This window comes from Chelon labrosus (genome assembly GCF_963514085.1).
Source record: "Chelon labrosus genome assembly, chromosome: 24".
Lineage (NCBI taxonomy): Eukaryota > Metazoa > Chordata > Actinopteri > Mugiliformes > Mugilidae > Chelon > Chelon labrosus.
The window spans coordinates 4,471,013-4,482,189 of NC_140357.1; positions in this window are offsets into that span (position 1 = coordinate 4,471,013).

Sequence of the window (11,177 nt, forward strand, 5' to 3'; positions counted from 1 at the left end):
TGTGCGTTCACACCATCTATGAAGCCCAGGAAAACCAAGATGGATCGCCCGTTTTGTAATCTAAACAGCATTTTATCTGGATTTGAGACACATCAAATGAGAGGCCTAAATTAGGCCTAATGTCTTCGTGTGCGCACAGCAACACAGAGTAAACAACCGAAACATGCACATGTTTTTTTTTCTGGGAACATCAGAAACTTGAAATAATATCCCAGCATGACAAACGACATGCAGCACATGAAATGTAAATCTGCAAATTCCGCCTTAAAATATCACATCGTAGAGTGTTAAGCTAAGACGTATTTAAGGTGTCCCATATTATCTTCTACACATGGTAACACTAAACATCACAACTTTTGGTGACACAGTCCCACACACACACACACACACACACAGATGGCAAAAACACCCCTCAAATACTCAAAGATGAAACGAGTCAGAAAACGACCACATCACATCTCCTTCAAAAACAAACATTTAATTATGGCGGCTCTGCAGCATTAGTGGCGGACCGGCGGGTTTTGATGTGCGCCTCCAAATAGCGTTACATCGAGCCAGTAACATTTTTAACGCCCACAAAAAGACATTCAAAGCAAATCACTTTAAGAGGAAAATAAAAAACAATTTGAGACTAATAGAGCTTTAACTTCTAAAAGTCAGGAATCTGATAATTTGATGTTCCATTTCAAGTAATAAAAAGCTATATTTGTTGTAAATATAGATATAAAAAATTACCAGCAAATAAATTTTAAGCTAAATTAGAGAGTTTACCATCTGTTCTGGAACAACTTTAAGAATGAATCTCTTATTTTTGGGTCACACATTGACGCATGTGTTTCACATTGTTTTTCTAAAGTTTACCAACACTTTGTTGAGCTTGTTCTCTGGAAATCATATACATTACAGTCTCGTTTGTTGGAGTTAAGAGGCTACAGTATTAAATGTTGAATGACTAATTAACCTACAACCTACAGCAAGGGGTTTAACCCACAGACGACGAGAGCAGAGGTTCACCTTTAGGACATGGAGTCCCACAAGGAACCATTTTGGATCCTTTGTTGTTTGGATCATAAGTGAATAATGTAGAATCTTTTTGTGGTAAAAATCTGACTTTCATACGCTGATGAGTCATTTAGCCATGTAGTTTTCATCGTCTTGAACAAGGAAGGTAAATTTGCCCTCTGCACATTCATTTGGGTGACGAGGCTTTTGGCACGCCTACATCCATCATATCATCTTGTGTGGTGTGGTTTGAATGGGGACAGATAAAAATAAGATGAGGGTGGGGTCCATTGTAGAAAGAGCACAGGGGGGAGACACCCACTTTTTAGTTTCTTGTGGTCTCTGCTTGTGATCATAGATGAGCCAGAGAATGTACTGCTAGCTGGTTTTATGGATAAAGCATATTCAAATTAGACTGTGCAGTCTGATGCATTTTACAGCCAGAGTAAGTAACTCAGAAACAATACAGCTGTGTAAAGTCTTTTAGACCATTAATCAGTTTGGGTAGCGTGCCAATGCACTAAATTGTTCCATAATGATCTGACTGCAATTCCACATCAGTTGATTCTCCTATAGACCTCAGCATGGCATTGTGTCAAGTTTACTACACAGTACTGCATACTGGTAACAGTAACTTCTACATTAATTTGAGCATCCTGCTACAGCTCAGTTACTTGCTAAATCATTTATTCAAATGTATAAAGTAGGGGTCAAACTATAGATCCATATATACGGCAGCATTTGTGTATCCCTGAGCTTTGACCACAGCACCAACCTAAATACTACAGCGAAAGGCGTTCTCTAGTTATGTAAGGCAGCAATGGCTTAATTCACGGTCTGTAAATAATTGTGTCATTGCACAGTGAGCTCGCTTCACTACCTTGGATTTCACACCATATCCACCACTTTAGTTAAAAAAAAAAAAAAAAAAAGGAACTGAATGACGCTGTAGTGTTTCAATTACTTTTTAAAACTATCTTTAATGCTTGGCAGTCGTTAATCTTTTCTGAAACCACATACATTTACAGGGAGCATGGCTAATGGGACATGGAGTCCCACAGGGAACCATTTTGGGACCTTTGTTGTTTGGATCATAAGTAAATAATGAATCTGTTTGTGATGAAAAATCTGACTTTCAAACGCTGATGAGTCATTTAGCCTCCATGTCCTAAAGATGGACTTGTGCTCTCATATTCCACACTAGAATAGTAATTTTCCATATGCAGAGGTAATTCAAGTAAAAATTAAAATGCAATTTGCACATACTTAGCATGTAGCATGGTATGTTAATAACTTGTGAATGAGCCATGCTCCCTGTTTACGTGAGTTCTAACAGGATTATTATCTGAATGTATAGATGTACTCTGGATGCTGTTTTTGGCTCCTAAAATGCAACATGCATGGTAAATGATGCCCATGACCTTTTTAGTATAACAGCATTTTAATCCAAAATCACTCCACTGAAGCCACATAATCATCACTGATCATTTCTGCCAAATGCAAACAAAACTAATTCTTCACATCACATAGTATAAGGTGACACTGTCTGGGTCACAGCTGAGGTCTTTAACTCTTTAAGCAGACAGATACACTGTAAGTGCCGGTCTAACCTCAGTGAAAGCCAGAGGAGCCGTCGAGGAAGCGCAGCTGGCCCGGGTGGCTGTGGGCTCTCGACACCAGCTGTAGACTCTTGTGCAGAAAGAGCCACCAGGTGTCTGGGATTTCACGCTCCTTCCCTCCTCCACTGGTTCCCACTGCAGCCTGCTGAACCGTCGCTGGGTTGGATTAGCACCGGCTGTTCCTCCTCTGCGGCCCACAGCTCAGCACACTTTGCTGGCTGCCTCCCTCGCGCGGGACGCAACAAAGTATGTTCGGCCCGCGTTCAAGTTTACTCTGTGACGCTATTTTGTAACCTTTTACTTGGTGAAGGATAAAAGAGGTTCGCAGGAAAACACATTTGTTTTCACTCTACGGGCACTGTTGTAAAGTCACGGACAATTAGTTTAATAAAACCGGGTCAGTTCACACAAATTATATTCCATTTCCGTGAAAATAGTTCGGTTTTCAGTCCCTGAAGTGTATTTCCTGACCTCTAGATGATCCACAGCCACTGTCAAGCTCTGCTGGACAATCTGTTGGCCAGAAGCAGTGACTTCCACTTCCACATACTGCGAGAATTAGTGTGTTTGGTAGCTTTGGAAGGAGCAGAGCTAGCTGTTTCCACCTGTTCAAAGTCTCATTGCTAAGCTAAACTGACTGGTTCTGCATTCTGCAAATGCTAACTCTATGTGTAAACTGTATGAGCTCTTTAAATGCTAATGCTTAAAATGCTATTATTCCCGCTATCATGAAAAGAAATACAACAGTTTTTATACTGTGTAGGTGCACATTACAATCAAAGGAGCCTCCAAAGCTACGCAAGTACGCACAAACACACAGATATCCTCACGAGCGTGATCATACGCAGAGATACACACACAGTCCTGAGACCAGGCAGCTCAGACAACTGCTAACAATTACAACAATTAGTGGTTTGACATTGCCAGCCAGCCACGCTGCCTGTTTATAATGTGATCGAGCACAAATGTCATAACAGTGGAGTTTTGAGACAAACAAGATGCACTATCAACACGATGCCTGCGAGTCCAGCCTGCACCCAGATATGCAATCAAGCCGAGAAAGACAGGAAGTCCTCTTCTTTTTCTTCCGCGTGTCCGGAAAACACATGTAAGCGGCTCCACAGGTTGGTTTGTTGGAATCTGAAAATGACCCTGCGCTACACAGCATTAGCTCAGGTTTCAGACACAGAGCTTTTTAGCTTAGCTTAGCTTAGCATAAGTCTTATTAGTTCAGTTTAAACATAATTTTCATCCGCTGAACTTCACTTGACTTTGAGGAACCATAAAGTATGCTAAAGGTCAGCTACTGTATGATGTGGCCACGGTATCATTTCGAGGGGATTGAAGGTTTGGCGGCAGGACGCAGCAGGAGAGTTTTAATGGCTGCTGCTGGATGGAGCAGCTCTAACTGAATTAGCAGGAGGAGGAGAGCTTGAAAGTGACTAAAATAAGGTTAGCGGGCATGGATAGGAGTGTGCATGGGGACGTAAGTTTGTTTACACTGATACAATGTGGGGACAAAGGGTCTTCTTAGGGACTTTAAGGGTTTGAGGTTGGGGTTAGGATGAGTTTTCAGGAATTAACAAATAGGGCGAGCGGATGAACGCTGGTATTTCTTGTGCATTCTTATTTTAGATACACACATATCCCTTATGGAGGAGACGCACAATAGACCTTCTTTCACGGTGGACATTTTGACATGTCACAATAGGAAAAGCACCCGTGCAAAATAATAAAATTAATGATCCCCGAGTTACATTTGCCTCAGTTTCAGGGTCCTAGAATGGTTCATTCTGTCTTGAACAGAACCAAGCCGTCCTTGATGGTATTAGTAACACTTCCCACACTGTGGCAAGTCAAAATGTCTTCTGTGAGAACGACCCGTACGGCTGTTTCTTCTTATTAGTTTCCCTCCGTGTTCCGGCTGGTGACGGTATCCATCATTTCCACAGCAGCATCTAGTCTAGGACTCCAGCTGATACGTGTCATGTAATGCGCGCAAAAACATCGTTAAATATTTGATCCAGAAAGCACCAAATTATTAATTCCGGCATCAATCTTTAATAGGCATTTGTATTTGTATAGCATGACAATTTAATCTGGCAGTCCGCGGGGCATTCCTCCTGTTCCTGATGGTGTAACCTCACGACGTCGTCAGTATTAAGAAAGGAAAATGTATGGTTATTTTTGTTTTTTCGGAAAGCATTGGAAAGTCTCTCTGCTATACCACTTGGCTGTGAGGATCCACATGGGTGGAGACACGAATTTCTGTTTTGGACTTTTCATAATCAACCAAATCCAGCAAAAATGACTGAATATGGATTCATTTGAGATTGAGTGCTATCACGTTGGCAGCTGGCTAGTGCGTTAAGGGGGTTTCCTCATCTCCAGAGGCATGTATAGCAGACAAGTGGCTAGCATTAGGCTAGCGCCGCCGTCCAAACAGTATCCCATCCCTCTTGTTAAAAGGAGAGAAAGTGATTGATAGTTGAGGAAACCACCGTGGCCTTACAGCGGATTGATCCAACTATATCTTCCTCTTTCCGTCTGTCCTCCCGCATCTCTCTAGTCGTCTGTCTTCCTGGCAGGCTGCAGTCTACCCTACACTGGGAGCGAAAGCCTCCTCAGGCAGACAGCGGCCCTAATTTCATTAATTATAAACCAATATGCTGCTGGCAGTCCCTCTGGAGAGGACTTTACCCAGCGCTGGCATCTGTTCAGCGCAAACACAGTGAGGGATGGAGGGATGGAGGGAGGAGAAAACAAGGACGTCTCCGACTCCCGCCATAGGTGGAGCGCGGTGGCGCGGAGGGGAAGGGTGAAGGAGGTGGTCGGCGAGGTTTTAAAATTGTTTTAACGTGGATGTGAAAGAGTTGCAGTCTGAGACAAATTCATCCACATGGAGTGCAGCTAGTTATTTACGGTAGACAACCTTGTTGGAGATGAATCAGAATGAAGGATCTTTGGAAATTTTGAACGTCTGATGTGAGGATTTGGCTCAAATTTTCGGGAAAACTACCAAAGGAGCCAAAGTTGTATCCGAGGCATCAAACTATTCCCTCACAGAAAGTTCCTGGACCCTGAACCTCACCCTCTGCGCAAAATGAGTTCCCGCGTAATTTCCGTATAAATACGATCTAATAAAATCCCTTGCACCCGATAGTGACCCCTGACCTTTTCTCTAACCCCGCTATCTGATCAACAAAAGAAAGAATGAAAGAAAACGCGTATAAGCAAAGCTGTTAATTCGCCACGCTTACCCACGCGAGTTCAAAGTGCAAAAGCGTGTTACCGAAGTGGAAGCTGTTTACTCCCTCGTCGTTCATGAATTATACACGCAGGCACGGGATCGCTGCCGATAACGCTGCCGTTTCGTTTTGGTCGGTGTCAGACACCGGGACAAAAAGTTAATCTGCAGAATTTGAGCGCGCAAAAGTGAACTGACAAGGAGCGAAACATGAATTATGTGAATTAGTACCCTGGAGAACTTACTATTCTAAATTTGAAAAACGCGCACAATGAATATGTAAATTGTTTAATTTGTGTAACGATGTAACGACTCCCCCGTCCGAAACAAGTGATGGGAAAAGGTGAGCCACTTCCTGTATCGCAGAGCGGCTTTAATGTGATTTTCAGCTCTAATTAGAGTTAAGTCACTTAGTGTGTTGTAATGATGTTTGCCTCACAGAGCAGCAGACGCCGTCCATCAGCCAAATGAAATATTAAACTGACCTACCGCTGGATTGCGCGCCTGTGTGTGTGTGCGCGCGTAGATCTGTATTCGTCGAGAGACCTCTCCGCGGCACACCGTGTGTCCATTACATACAGTAAACACACACACACACATTTCTGACCTACATTCACTATACACAAACAACAGGGTGTCAGGAGGGGCAACAAATACGCGTGTGTGTGTTGGCGGCGGAAAATCTGCAGGAGCACTGGGCCGTGAATCTAATGCAAAATTAGTGTTGTCTTCCTGCCAAATAATTCATGATGCCGCATCCGAAACGATAGCAGAAAAGACTCGCCCCGTCCTCCCTTCTGTCTCTGCCGCTCTCCCCCGTGGACGATGTTTTATTCAAAATGTCACATGGAGCAGGAGCTAGTAAATAAGTACAACTACAATTGGCAATTCTTCGCTTTGATCCCGGGTGACTTTTAGCCCCGGTTCGAGCCGTAGGCGGTATACAAAGATAACTCGTGTTGACTTATACGGTGTATAAGGTTCTGCAGACTTACAGTGCGGAAGTGCATGCAACGCAATAATATATGGTTCAAACAGTCCACAGCCTCTGTTTACTCTGTGACACACCAAGTTGACGGCCACAGGTCAGTGTTGGGCCCTCAGTGAGCATCTTTGGCTCTGGCTTTTGAGGTGTTATGTTGCAAAATAGGTACTAGCCAGGCCCCTGTCAGAAGCTTTTGCGAGAGATCCCTCCGATTGGCTGCTGCAGCTTGAGGAAGGGAAGTGACAGGAGTAAGAAAACGACAAAGGTCAGAGGGCACACACACATTGCTCTCCTCGCTCTTCGGATTTCCTATTTCGAATGAAAATACGGACTACTCCCACCGGCTGGTATGTAGAGTCAATTCCTCCCACAAGAGCGCTGAACGTGCGTCCTGATCGGTGTGCAACCTCACGTCAGAAATGCATTCAAGTCCCGATGCGTGCTGTCGCTGTTTCATGCAGACAGACGTGTGCAACCTTACTGTCACAAAGATACAGCCATCAAGCTAAAGGCACTGCTTCCAGGGTTCTCTGTGGTGGTGATGGTGGATGCTGTGTTTAGGATGTATTTAGAAAGAAAATGACCATCATTTTCAAATCGTCAGCCATGAAAATACAGTTTTACACTGTGATCAGAATGGACTTTACCACTGTCAAAGTTATTTTGTCCTCCTCGAGGTTAAATTAGATTATAACAGAATAATCCATGAGGATTCCACTGAGTTCCTCTGCCACCCAGGGTGACGGCGGTTGTGGGTTTGCGGGCTCAGACTCCTGGTCAATAAAGGAGTAGCATTACAGAGACATCTTGATCCAATGGAGAAGAATGATCAGGAGGAAGACGGCCATTACACTCCCAGATCAAATAACTTGGAGAGCAGCGGGAGCCGATGGATGCTATACGATGTGGTCCAGCTGGATTGACGTTACATTTTTAAAACTTTCTCCTTTTCACCTGCAACCATCAATAAAGGAATTAAGAGCGGGAAAAAGGAAACCGTGAGGAGCCTTGGCTTGGCTTTTAGTTCCCTGGCCGGAGCCCAGTTGACTGTGTTTACTTTATTATAGGTCAGCGTGTGCACACCCACTAACTATAGCCGTGGCCCCAGCATATAAAACCCTAAATAATATGTCTACATTTAGAGAAATCATCGGGTGTCGCTGTGGAATGCAACACCATTGTGGTGAGGCATTTGCACAAAAGAGCAAACAACCGCCGGAGAAAGCCGGAGAAGGGACAGCGTACCCGTGTTGATATCATACCGTGTGACTGGCGAACGTTTCATTTCTGGACCTTCACTTTAATACCCGCTGTGGGTCTACGTGTTGAGTTACAGGCCTTTCTTTTTCTTAGGAGAGCTCTGGAAGAATTGATCATCATTTAGCTAACCTTCAATTAAGCCGTGTGATCTGTTCTAACCCTCAGCTTCAAAAAGAATCGGCATTTCTATTATTCACATCCTGACAAGCCTTTTTCACTAAAGACATTTTGACAGTTGGAAAAGTTCACGTGTAATTAATACAATTACTCATCATTAAGATTATTAATAACACCTCTGCTTATCCTTCTATGACAGATGTCTACTGGGACCTATTATATCACCACCACTGTCTTTACTCTTGGACATTTCTGTCATGAAGTCCATGGATTTCACCTGTTTCCATAGAAACATCTGATCTAAACTTTTACTGTGAAGAGTTACACTTTCCATTTGAGCTATACGGTAAATTATTATGGGTACAATCTTTGCTAGATTGGGCTTTCTGTTTGTACACATCACATACAGCATACTGTATTTGCAACACTACCTGCTTTTAGTCTGAACATAATAATATTAATGTAATATGGAGATTGAGTCAAGTTCGAGGAGCTAGGAGCTATCAGTTGTAACATGTGTCTGTTAAATATGAGACTATAGCCAGTAATTAGCTTAGCATAGCAACTGAAAAACAGAAACAGGTGGAAACCATCAGACTGACTCTGCCTAAAGAAGAAATATTCTGCCAATCAGCAACTCAAATAAATGCTGAGATATACTGTGTAACTTTATGCTAAGCTAAGCTAATCAGCTAACGTACGGCCCCGTGCTATCGCTATCGTTTTATAGCTGTGTTACAATGCCTTGAAGATTTATACTGGAAGAAACTGTAAAATTTTGAAAATGGTGTTGGAGAATATGTTAAATGGAGGAAACCATGAGATACCTTGAACAAGACTTTGTCGCTAGGCGTCTGCTTTTGATGCTAGTTGGAGTAAGCACCAACTGATCAGAACATACAGTATGTGCCAGCTGGTCTATTCACGATGTCCGAGTGCAGCTTCCTGGTTCAGACATAGGCAACGGTAGTTCTTTGATGTGAGTTTGCCATGTCTGGGTTTTAAAGAGCAAATAAAGCAGAACAGCAACCAGGAGAAACATTAGCCTCAGACCTCAAACTGATAGCATTTAAGATTTATCAATAATCAGTCATCTTACCTTATCTCTGATCTCAGTAACCTGGATGGCCGCAAAAGATGGTTTTATAGGAACATCTGCTTTAGATTACTCAGGATATTCATAAATACTGGATAGTATGACCAAAAAGCACAAACCATTTTGCCTGAGAATAACGGGATATGAAACCTGGATGTTAAACAGGCATCATATGATCCTTGTTTTATCCTGATAAACAAAATCTGATGAGAAACACGGCCAATAGTAGAGCCCTCGTTCTCTGATAACCTAAACACACCGGCAAGCTAAAGCACACACACACACATGTACATGATTGCACATATTCACACTCAAAGCCGCATGTCTGAGTTGATCATATTTGCCGGTGAAGCTGTATGATTGTAACATAAACAGAGTGGAGCACAGAGAGGGAGGTCTGGGCCCCGCAGTCACCTGAGTGTTCGCAGACGTGAAGGTGTGTGTTTACGAGTGTGTGTTTTCTTTAAGGAAAAAAAAAAAAAAAAAAAAAGCGCGGCGCTCTGCCCCTACTACAAAGTGATTTCATCCTCGGTCATGCAAGCTCTTTTGTTGAACCATCACATCTTACTCGCCACCACCCCCGATGCCTCCCCCGGCAAAGCCACTGCCATTTAGAATAACAGATGAATAAATGGACGAGGGGGAAAAACAGTAGACTGAAACCACAGTGGAACTCAGCGATGGTCAGCCAGGCCCACCACGCCTCAGCAAATGTTTGTCCAAACCTGTTATTTCTGGCATTGTACTGTCTCAAAGAGATCATTTTATTCTCCGAGAGGAATGCAGTGGCTATAAATAGTCTGGAGATGAAGGAGGGGAAATCAGAGATTTGTAGAGTAATTACAGAGCCAGAGTTGAACCCTTCTGTTATGGCTCATTTTTCATCAACCTCTGTCTCCACGACTGTCTGACTGACTGGCCGACTGAGGTAAAATGGCCTTATTCTCCATGAGACGTGCGTGTCTGACCTGATGTGTGACCTCCATTTCTTCTGTTATTTATTCTTTGAGGACTCAAAGTCTGTGTGCTTGTTTGTCATAAAACCCACAGTCAAATGAGCATGAATATTCTGCAGCTTCGCCTCAGTTCATTTCATTATTGAGCTTGGTATCTGTAGTTTGGTAAACCCAAATGACAAATGCTCTTGTTTGACATATTTGTCGTTTGTTATTTAGTTTGTAGGACATGTTGTCTGTTAGATATTTTTCCTAGCTTAGCCTGGAAAGTAAGAAAATTGCTAACTTTAATCTTTTCATGGAGAAAAATAACACCTTTTTAAGTTCAAGAACACCCAGAGCCTGTACCTGAATCCTAATTCTGGATCAAAACATTATTTGGCATGGCTGCTTGTGTCTTCTGCTCCTTCTCTTTCTGAACAAAGCCCACTTCAGAGCCTCATTACTCACTCCGAGGTAAACAAGAGAGATGACAAATGAGTGACTAGAAACAAAATCTTGCATCTAAACAGGAAGTCAGGTGTTTTTTTTAATGTCATGGAAGGAAAATGTGTCATGTCCCACTCATCTGTGGTCATCTTTTTAAATGTGAAGTCATGAAACGGATAGCGGAGCCTAGTTTCCTTTAAACACATGAAGCTAAGGAGGCCACGCCCTCCCCAAAAGCCATGTCTGCTCTGATAGGACGGCTCTAATGGACTGAGAAGGTTTGAGAAGGTAAAATTAGTACACGCCCCTGAGTGCAGGATGAGTCAGCAACACGTTTTTAGTCGTTTTCCAAGAAATTACAAATTCTAAAATACCATTAAGAATGTGTACAAAATTTTACTTTTTGACAATATTTTGCCAGACATAACGTAGTGTAAGAATAGTGTAAGAAATATAATATAAAACA